The sequence below is a fragment of the Lottia gigantea genome (genome assembly GCF_000327385.1).
Source record: "Lottia gigantea unplaced genomic scaffold LOTGIsca_259, whole genome shotgun sequence".
Lineage (NCBI taxonomy): Eukaryota > Metazoa > Mollusca > Gastropoda > Lottiidae > Lottia > Lottia gigantea.
This window is the reverse complement of record NW_008708791.1, coordinates 59,502-71,424: the sequence shown is the minus strand read 5'-3', so window position 1 is coordinate 71,424 and position 11,923 is coordinate 59,502.

The following is an 11,923-nucleotide window of genomic DNA, read 5'->3' as shown; positions in this document are numbered from 1 at the left end:
GATAATGTTTCTTCTTTGGGAAAAAGCGGGACAGTCTTTCTTTGTTTTTGATAACATTAGACTTAGGCCGAACACGAGCACCATAAACTTTCTCGTCCTCCAAAGATGAGTAGAAAAAGCCCAGAAGTCAACAACTCAGTCAAAGTCATATTCTCAGCTCGTACGATAGATCTCTCTGAATTTCTCTGTAAATGTATTTTTCTTCGGAATTCTCTGCAAAACATTTTATTTGATTTAAATTTTGTTTAAAAATGTCCCAATTGGCTAAAGAAAGATCTTCAACGGAATCTTGATATGCAAATGTATTAAAAAAAAAAAGGACCGAAAATCATGATTAGAATTAAAAGAGGTAATACCTAAATTGTTCCATTTCCAACAACACTTTCTAATAGACAAATCAGGGTTTGAATTAAGACTATAGAGAAAGATATACAAAGATGATCTGAAAATAGAAACATAACTATCCAACCTACAGGCAACTGACGAGCTTCTCCATATTGGAAGGATTAAGCTAGCATTATAAAAGCGGAAGACATCTTTAAAATCAAATTGTACTATAATATCTTTAAAATCTACAGCACTTGATGATTTTATATTATTGTTGCATTATCTAAATCATTGTTTAAAACAAAATTAAAGTCGTCCCCTAAAACAATTCGTCTCGAAGACACAAAAACTTATCGAGACTATGAATGAAATCTTTTCTCTCTGATGGTCTATTAGGACAGTAAATGTTAATAAACCGGATTGGACATCTATTAAACTGAATGTTCAACAATACCAGCCGACCATCTAAATCAAAATGAAAATGATCAAGTATCTAATTTAAGGATGAAATCAGTAGAGTTGCTGTGCCAGGGCTACGATTTGATCCAAAAGACCAAAAATATTTATATTTTAAAATTTGTTCAAAACGTCTTGCTAATTGAATATTCGAGACATGTGTCACTTACAAGAAAATAACATCGAAGCGTTCTAAACTAAAAAATTATATAAGTAATGAATTTCAGTAGGTCATATTAGACCATTACAGTTAGTAGAAGCGATTTTTAAGGCCATTATGATGATGATTGTTGAAACAAGTATAAGAATTATTTTGAAAGGGTTTCAAATTTTAAAACGAAAAATCAAGTTAAGAAAGCCTCCTCAGAGGTCCCAAACTGACCGTGAGCAGGTATCGCTTCTCGGCCTTTTGACTTAGATCATAAATAATTATTATATTCGTTTTCAATAAAACGTAATTGAGTGCAAGCATCTCAAACCTATAAGATCTTTACATCATTTGTATGCACAACATTCTCTTTCAGTGTTTTTTTTTCTTTGGGTAATTCGTCTATGCCAGGTGATTTATTATTGCGAAATGAGTTTAGTGCACCGAGAACCTCCTCTATGTTATTTTGAGATATATTTCGTATTGAATATAGTTCAGAGTAGTATTCTTGAACTCTGGATAAGATGGATTCTTTTTATACTCCCACATAAAATGGGGAGGCTTATATTGCCATTACCCCGGTCCGTCCGTCCACAATTGCTCGTAAACACTCTACAAGGCACAATTCTTGACTGATTTCGACGAAACTAGGTATGGTTGTTTGTAATCACCCAAGGATAAACCCTATAGAAAATCAGAAAAATCGAGTACGAGTTATTGCCCTTGTTCTTGAAACGCTCGTAAACACTCTAAAAGATGCAATTCATGACGGATTTTGATAAAACTTGGTGTGAATGTTTGTTATCACCCAAGGATGAACCCTATTGAAAATCAGAAAGATCGAAAAAGAATTAGTATGAGTTATTGACCTTGTTCTTGAAAAGCGTTCAAATTTTAGATTGTAAACACTCTAGAAGGGGCAATTCTTGACGGATTTTGGTGAAACTTGGTGTGAGTGTTCGTAATCACCCAAGGATAAAACCTATTGAAAATCAGAAAAATCGAAAAATATTTAGTCTGAGTTATTGCCTTTGTTCTTGAAAACTCGTTCAATTTGTAGCTCGTTAAAACTCTAGAAGGCATGATTCTTGCCCGATTTTGACGGACTGGGGGATATGTTTAATCTCTGATGTTCGGGTATGTTTGTCTGTAGATTTCTGTTAGTTTCAGTGAATTTAATGTTGTCTGAAATTGATCCTGAATATCCTGTCTGTGGAACCAAACGACCAAAAACATTTATAATTTAAAATTTGCTCAAAACGCCTTGCAATCTGAAGGTTTAAGACATGTGTCTCTTGCAAGAACACAACATCAAAGCGCTCTAAAGATAAATAATTATACAAATGATGAATTTTGTTGGGGCTTAACAACCTATTGCTATTGATAGATGCTATTTTAAGCGCCATCTTACTTAAAGGGATAAATCAAATCAGAAACTTTCAATGTTAAAGAAAACTGGAAAAGACAAAATCAAGTAGGAGAGTCCTCCTCAGAGAAATCTTGAACATCAGTCGACCGACCAGGAGTCATAGTCCCTAACACATCGTTTAATCTTTGGGTATCGACCACATCTGTTATTATCTACAATGATATCATTTATCTCGGTGTCCATGGACTCTAGACTTGGATCAGCTTTATCTAAATTCTGTCTTTTGGACTTTTGGACAGAAGAGTACTTTTTCTTGTCAGAACAACGTGGTTTAGTTGCAGACGAGTTGGCCGCAGCAGACTGGAGCTTATCGGAATGATGGTTATGTTTAACTTTAGAAGGAGAGGAAGGTTGCAAAGCAATTTTCATCCGAACGAGGAATGCTTACACGAACAGAATTGGACTCCGAAGAGGTGCGTTTCTTGGCATTCTGTTTAGGTGTATAGAAACCCTCTTCATCTACTCTCTTCTAATAAGAACTTAACACGTGTAGTAGGTGAAGGGAGGGGTTTAGAAATAACAGCTGACGCTGGGGCAAAACCAGTTTTGAAATTACTTGATTGGGGTGTTTTATTTAAAACACTAGCATAGGAAGATACAAACTTTTAAATAAATAACACTACTTGTGCATGTGTCCTGTCTGGAAACATTTTAACCATATCGGAGAACTACCCTGCAATATTATAAGAACATCCTTCCCAGACACGGATGATGTGTCTATCAAAAGAGGAAGGTTTACCTTCCAACAGAACTCTTCGAGTTAACGTTCTGATATGCTTTAATCCTTCTTGATAGTAAAACTCTCGAGAAATAGAGAGAACTTTCAAATTAAAGAATTTGAAATAGCTCTCTATATCTGAGATATATTCAGGTAGCCAAAAAGAAACGTGTTCCTACTTTAGAATTATCAAAACCAGATAAAGAATAATAATTCTTTCCTAACACGGCACTAGAACTTTTATCAAGTACGTGTGAAACAGTTACGTCAGTTTCGAACGTGACTTGAAAAGTTCTGGCAGATCCTCCAGAACCCATGGAAACAATGGACTTGGGATCGACCCTATGTTCCTTCAAAAAGGAGACAAACTCATGTCCATACACGAAGTGGTTCCCGGAAGACTGGGTAAAAACCCGTTTATCCATTATAACAGAGGATAAGGGAACCCACAAGACTCAGGGTCAAAAAAGCAAAACTACTGAGAAAGGCCCCAGCCCTATCGACCATAACGGTCTTTATTTCATCCCTTTCAAAGCGTTTAGTATCACATCCTTCGATATTGGATCCTCTAAAGAATCTGTCAGGTTCATCTAAAGCAGGTAAATCCCTCAAGAACTCATGAGCCTCAGTAAAATCTATATCTTCTTTTGAAAATAAAGAAGAATAATAATTTTTCAAAAGCGTGAATGATCCCACTTTAGTGGTGTATGAACAATCACCATCCTGAATGTGTGTTATACATTTCTTGGCAGCATGTTCCTTCTTTAAAAAAACGGGAAGGATTTTCTCGGTTTTCGATGAAGTCAGACTTCGACCTAACACGAGCTTCTTCGATTTTGACATCCTCCAAACATCGAAGTTGGTGTTTCAATTCAGAAAGACGAGAAAAACAACTTCCAGGATCAATAAGCTCACGTTTAGCCAAAGTCCAGTACTCTGATTTTAAAATTAAAACTTCTCTATCTTTATATATATAATCTAGTTTTCAACCAAATATTTAAAAGCATTAAAAAATGTTTTTAAATCACGTAGGAAATCAGCACTTCCGACACTAAGACTATTGCATTTCCAATAGCCTCTACCAACAGAAATAAAATGAAAAGAAATACAGAGGTGATCCGAAAATATCAAAGGATAAGATCTAAAAGAATGAATATATGGGAGCTTATCAAACCTGTCTAACCGGTGGTAGAGGGGAAACAGAAGGTCGAGAAACCAAATAAGAAGCCGGAATGAACTCCGTTCTTGTTTAAGACATTGGTATATGAATTAACAAGATTAGGTTTTGACAAAGGACATTCTTTACGCATATGCCCAGGTTGAAAACATTTTAAAAATATTGGGGCTCTGTCCTGTAAAATGATCTTTTCCACAGACAGCAGACGTATGGGTATTGCATCAAAATATGATGATTTACCCTCAAGAAAAATTTTACGAGTCAAGGTCCAAATATGTTTAAGACTTTCATGTGAATAAAATTCTCGTGAAGCTGAGCAAACAGTTACGTTTTTTTCTGTTTGAATAGTTTTATTAAAACATGTATAAAATATATATACAATTTAATGACAATAAAAGCACCTGTTAATCCATCTAAGAATGTACCATACATTACTTTTGAAGTTAAGGAATTCCAATCAGGACTAATATTTTGAGACGGCCAAGTTCCATGAACTCTTTCATAGACTCAATGCATTGTACATAACAAGTCGGTATAACCTCACTATGAGGTTGAAGATTTAAGAAAATGTTAACATTAAACTTCCTTAAATATATCCCAAACCCAGTAGAGTGTCGCCCTCACCCACCGACCTTGATCCCCCTAATTATCTTGACAAGATGGAACACTCGGAAAGATTTTAATTTCCATAAAATATTGTTTATTGAAACTCCAACAGAAAGCTTATCTCTGTACACAACGTCTCTATTTACTGGTTCCGCATCAAAGCGCCATAAAAATTGAAAACAGCTCCTTTGTAAAGAAGAAATATGAAAATTGTTAAAACAACAACAGAAAATACATACCAAAGCTTTGAAAGTGCCATAGTATTACATGCTATAGCTTTACCGTAAATGGACAGAGATCTTTTCTCAAACAACGTAAAAACATTAGAAATTTTGTTAACATAAGCCCCCCACAACTCCTCCAAACAATATCTTCCAAACGGAAAACCAACAATTTTCTGCCAGGAATCTAATCAAGTAAAGCCAAAAGGGTGATCAGAACGCGTAGACCATTTCCCAAAATAGATTCCCTTATATTTAGAAAAATTAAGTTTCGCACCGGAAGCCAGACTGTTGTACAAATACACGTAGTATCATCAGCAAGAGATTTTGAGATCTTGAGAATCACAAGGAAAATGGATACCAACCACTGCACAATCAGATCGATGGCAAACGGCTCTAAAACAAGAGCATACAAAAGAGGTGACAAACTACTTCCCTGCCTCAGAGACCGAGTGACTGTAAAAATCTCAGAGATAAAGTTATTAAAAATAACTGCTGATGCTATGTCCGAACATAGTATCCCAATCCATTTCCGAAAAACAGGTCCAAAACCATAGTACCGAAGAGCCAAAAACAGAAACTCGTGCGACACCCGATCAAGGGCTTTTTCTTGATCAAGGCAAATGAAAGCACATTGAATATTTTTCAGTGCAACATAATCCACAACGGACCGAAGAACATGACCATTATCTACAATTGAACGACCAGGTACAGCACATGACTGATCTGAGTGAACTAAAGATGCAATGACTGCACCAAGACGCATAGACAAAATCTTTGACAATATTTTCACATCTACATTCAGTTAAGAAATCGGACGCCAATTTTTCATGTTCTCTGAATCTTGTGAATTTTCACTTAATAGGGAAATGTACGATGTTTTTTTGGGAAGGAGACAGTGATCCCTGAACAAAAACCTCCCCATACATATCAAGCAAATGATCACCAATAACATCCAAGTTAACCAAATAAAACTCCTGTGTTAACCCATCAGAACCCCGAGCTTGCATAGCTTGAAAGGCTCTCAAAATATCTGACTTTGTAATGGGTGCATCCAGAAGAAATCTATCATCTTCAGATAAAATGGGTTTCTTTGAAAGTAACCTGTTAACTAACTCCAGGTCAACTACCTCTGGCGCAAAAAGATGGGAATAAAACTCTCTGAAAGCACCCATAATGGTAGCAGTAGATTGGAGATGACCATTTGTTGAATTAATGGAAGAAATCAGTTTGTGCTTAGATCGTACCGTCTCCCTCCGAAAATAACATCTAGAAGGCAGTTCCTGATTTCATCAGCCCGGGACCTAATTCGAGCACCTCCCAAAGATTCTAAATCAAATCTTTTAATGTTTTCTTTAATGTCATTGAGCCTTTCAAAGACAGAGCCGGCAGAATCCCTCAGAGAGGAGAGCAAACGATACTCTTTTTCCAAAGATTTCAACAAATTCGTTTAACATCAGAACGTTTCCTCCCAAACTCTCTGCAAAACCTACCAAATCCTTCTTTAAACGTATTCAAATGACATAGATTTGACAAAGGTATTAAAAGATAACTATAAACATGTAAAAACGATGAACAATCCTGTTAAAAAGTAGGATTTAACAACAAAGAGTTGTTACACTTCCAATATCCTGGACCTTTCAACAGGGATTTTTGAAAATTAACTGAAAAGGTAATAGGGACAGGAATATTAAAAAAAATCTGAAACAGAACTCTTTATAACTCCAGAAACGTAAAAGCTGTCTAATCAGTAAGATGCAGATGAACAGTGCCAAGTTGTGCTTATAAGGATAGATAATTCTGAACACATCAAACAAGGAAAAATCTTGGCAAAGACTTGAAAACTGCTTAGATGTGCCAGAACCTCTACCTTTATTGCCACCTATCTTATCTAAAGTAGTATCGTGCACAAAGTTAAAATCCCCACCAATGATTAAAGGTTTAGAAGTTAAAAAATAACGAGAAAAACAAAAAAAAAACATGCCTCTCAGCAGCATCATTAGGTGCATATATACAGATAACAAGAAATGAAATAAATCAACATAAACGTCAGCAAGAACCAATCGGCCATCCAAATCAGTTTTAAATTTATTTAATGTTATGTCGGAGTCTTTGTTTAAAAGAATAGCACATCCTTTTGAAAACTGAGTTCCAAAGCTCCAGACAAAATTAAAATTGTTTATATTGCTCTGAATTATCTTGCCTGAAGCACAATTAAAAATATGTGTTTCCTGCGAAAAGACAATATCAAAATTATTTCTAAGGAGGTATTGCTTAAACAGAAAAACTTTTTTGGACGTTAAAAGTCCATTTACATTAATGGAACTTATTTTTATCATTATAGTTGAGAAAAATATAAGAATTACTTTGAAAAGGTTTAAAATTTTGAAACGAAAAATCAAGTTCGAAAATCCTCCCGAGAGGATTCCTCACTTGACTCAACTATTTCACCACCAGTGAACTGGCCTGGTGGGTCACCCCCAGCGTCTAACAGTTCCTGATTCATGCGATTAACATCAGACATTGTCATTTGCTTCAGAACCTAAATCAACATAATTAACAGGACCCTCTATGTCCATAGTATCCATTTGTTTTACACTGTTATCTATTGGCTTGGGAGTTTTCAAACCAGACCCAGATTGTTTATTATGTGGCTTTGAGGCAGTACAATTGGCTCCTGCCGCCGAAATGAAATAAAATGCATTAAGGAGCATCAGCACCTAACGGGCTATATATCTCCAGAATACTTTAAAATAATGGAAAAACTAAAACAATAAAACACCTATCAATATCACAGAAAAGTCACATAGTGACTACAAAAAAAGACTAAAAAACCATATCAAAGAAAAAGTCATTTAGTGACTACAAAAAAACTCTAAAAACAATATCACAGGTAATATCCTGCCGCCGAAAAAATCGGTTTAGCAGATGGAACATTAACATTATTTTTCTTTGGGGGACTAGAAGACTGGAAAGCAAATTTCTTTGTAGAAATCGCTTCGTCCGTTGAGACGTTTCCAACACTAGAAGGGATTAGATTGGACTCGGATGACGTTCGCTTTTTAGCGTTTAAGTTTGGGGTGTAAAATCCATCTCTATCAACCCTATTATTATATAAATTAGCAGGGGTAGGTGTAGAAGGGGCAGAACCAGAAGGATGAGGAAGCCGAGACGGTTTACCTACAAAGCAGTGGCTTGTACAAAGCCCTGTCGACCTTTACCAGCACCGATACTAACACGAGCACCAACATTAACACCAGCACTAAAAAGATTCATACCAGCGTTTGCATACGATGGCTGATTACCCAAAGGGCATTCTTTTTTTAAATGTCCTGCTTTGTAGCATTTCAGACACACGGAAGGTCTGCCTTGTAAAATCATATCGATAACATTTGGGGAAGACCATCATATGCCGTTGCCTTTCTGAATAGCGTTATTCGCCGAGTCAGGGTCTTAATATGAGAGAGACCCTCATGGGAATAAAATTCCCTCTCAGATAAACCCAAACTGTTGGAGATGTCATTATCTGAAACATATTCAGGCAACCAGAACAAACGAACAATCAGTTTTGACTGATCAACACCAGATAACGTGTATGTATTTTTAACAACAGTAGCAGATGACACCCTAGTGGACAAAAACTGAACAGGATCGACGGTTTTGACTACAAGAGTCTTGTAAAAACTTTAACAGGCCTTACCACCGGAACGACCAAAGAAACCCTAATCACTAAGTCAAGAAAGCCTTCAGATTCTTCCCTCTAGGATGCAGTACTGAAACTAGATAAAATCAACAGAAATCTTGGATTTCATCATCGATTATCGTTAACCAACATTTTTCAAGCCCTTTTCCGGTGACTCGGTCAGTTAGACAGGATTGTAGTCATTCCCCGCTTTTGTATGTACTTGTTTTGGAACCCTTTTTAATTCGCATACGTAATGACGCTTAAATAGATTGTCTAGCCATTCCTGGAACTCCTTCCGTTACTGCCAAACTTTCCGTTTATGCCGATGATACGACTAATATTTGCACCACAAATGCTTCCATCCAAACTGAATCTGTCCAAGACCAAAGGTATGTTTTTTGATAAATGGGCAAGTCGGTCAGACCATCCTTTTGGTATTAGCTGGATTGATGGCTGTAAACTGGTGGGAGTTTCATTTGGCGATAGTAATTTTTTTTTTTTTGGAATAAGCTTTATAAAAAAATTGATACATCTTTAAATCTTTTTAAAAGTAGATCGTTGTCTGTTTTCGGCAGATCTACAATATGTAATGTGATAGCCTTGTCAAAGATATGCTTTGTTGGATCTGTTTTAATCCCACCACATAATTTTATTATCAGAATACAAAGACTTTGTTTTAACTTTATTTGGCCTTAAAAAATGAGCCTGTGAGATGTGATGTATTCCGACAAATCTCTTTGTGGTTCTGGAATCATTCACATCTCTTCCAAATTAAAATCTATTAGACACTGAACGAAGAAATATATCATAAATGCCCTTTGTTGTCAAAGCTGACCATGTGGTGGAAATATCTAATTTGACACAGATGTCTTTAAAAAAATAAATCCAACCATTCTTTGTAAAAGGGGGATGGACTCTCACTATGAGGCATCAAATGATTAAAGAGATCTGAATTATACCCTCGGAGTTGCATTCCCACCCAATATTTAACGATACCGGACCACTTAGCGTCAGTTCCGTTAATCAATCTTACTACATGCATCACTCGAAATGCCTTCAGTTTAAACATGATGTGCGCAAAAGCTCCACCTCTGTGTTGTTTTGAAGAATACAGAGTGACACGTTTGACTGATTCATGCCCGATCTGCCACCTAAACTTAAAACACTTCCTTTGTATGATTGCAATAAAATAGTGATTAAATGGGATGACTGTAAAACATACAAAAGTTACACACCAACGCCCTTCCAAAAATCTTTTGATGTTAATATTAAAACATAATTAATCTTGGATGTGACATTATTCCAAAGAATTTTATCTGAAACGCACCCAAAGGGAAAACCGACAATCTTAGTCCATGAGTCTACCCAAGAAATTCCGACCGGGTGATCGGAACGAGACTTCCATTTACCAAAGAACATTCCCTTATATTTATTCATGTTGAGCTTAGATCCCGATGCCAAGACATATTCATGGCATAAAACCAAAATACGTTTTATAGAAGCATTTGTTATGCAAATACCAGTGATATCATCTGCAAACAAAGACACTTTTAACTGATCTACCACACCAGGAAGATCCAACCCGGAACGAATCATGATGGCAAAAGGCGCTAGAACTAAAGCATATGATAATAAACTACAACCCTGACGAACAGATCTAATAACGGTGAAGGGATCGATTATTATATACAATTACAGAAGACGATATGTACAAATAGAGGGTCTCAATCCATTTTTATACGCTCACATTATAATGTGGACGTATATTGTCGTCACCCATGTCCGTTCGTCTGTCCACAATTGGCATGTGAACGCGATAGAGACTACAGTTTGCATCTGATTTGAATGAAATTTGGTGTGATCATTTATATTGATGAGATCTTGGACAAGTTCGATATTCACGATTTTTCGATGAACGGTTTTTTGGTTATTGCCCTTGACTTCGCCTAAACGAATTGATATTGGCTTGTGAACGCAATAGAGACTACAGTTTTCACCTGATTCGAATGAAATTTGGTGTGATCATTTATATTGATAAGATCTTGGACAAGATCGAATTTTGGCTATCTTTCGATGAATGGTTTATGAGTTATTGGATTTGCTTTATGAATAACGCGTCAAAATTTGTTTGTGAACACAATAGAGAGTACAGTTTTCATCCGATTTAAATGGAATTTGGTATGATCATTAATAATGATGAGATCTTAGATGAAATTTGACAATTTTTCGATCAACGGAATTTGAGTTATTGCCCTTCACTTAGTAAAAACTGCATCAACATTTGTTATCGATAAAGGTGACAGTTTATGTCAGAATTTTATTAAATAATGTGTGTTTGATATTGCTCTCCATTTTTTCATATTTTCCGCTTGGGAAAGATTCTTACTTAACAAAGAAATATATGATTTTCTGGGAAGACGAAAGAGATGACCCTGAGAATATATGTTCATACAACAAAACAAGCGAATCGACCAACAAGTCAAAAATATGAAGATAAAATTCCCTCGATGGTCCGTCCGACCCCGGAGACTTGTCGGATTTCATGAGGTCTTAGGCTCTCTTAATCTCCAGCTTAGTGATCGGACCTTTAAGAGCATCCCTTATATCATTATCCAAAACATTAACATCAGCAAGAAGATATTCGGCTAAAACCATGTCAACATCATCCTTTGCAAAAAAGTTAGAATAAAAACCTCTGAAGGCTGCAATAATCTGCTCGGAAGATTCAATACAAGTATCACCATCAACAATCTTGCCAATAAATTTCCGTTTAGCTCCTCAATCTTCGTTCAACAAAAATGATTTACTAGGAAGCTCCTGACCTTCAATAATCTTAAAAGAAACAGATCCTCTCGAAACAGAAGAGGGATGAAGACGACGAAATACATCAAACAAATAGAAATCACGCCCAAGGTTATTAATCTCCATAGATCCAACACCTCTTCTGTCCAAACTACCACCTATCTTGTCCAACCTAGCGTCAGCGATGCAGTTAAAGTCTCCACCAAAAATGATACATCAGTCGAAAGGAATCAATACAAAAGGCAACCCGATCTCGGTCATTGTTGGGCGCATATACACAAATAAATCTTATAGGCACGTTATTGTAGTCGACATCAAGACCTACCACAATCGGTATGTAAGTCTGAAATTCCA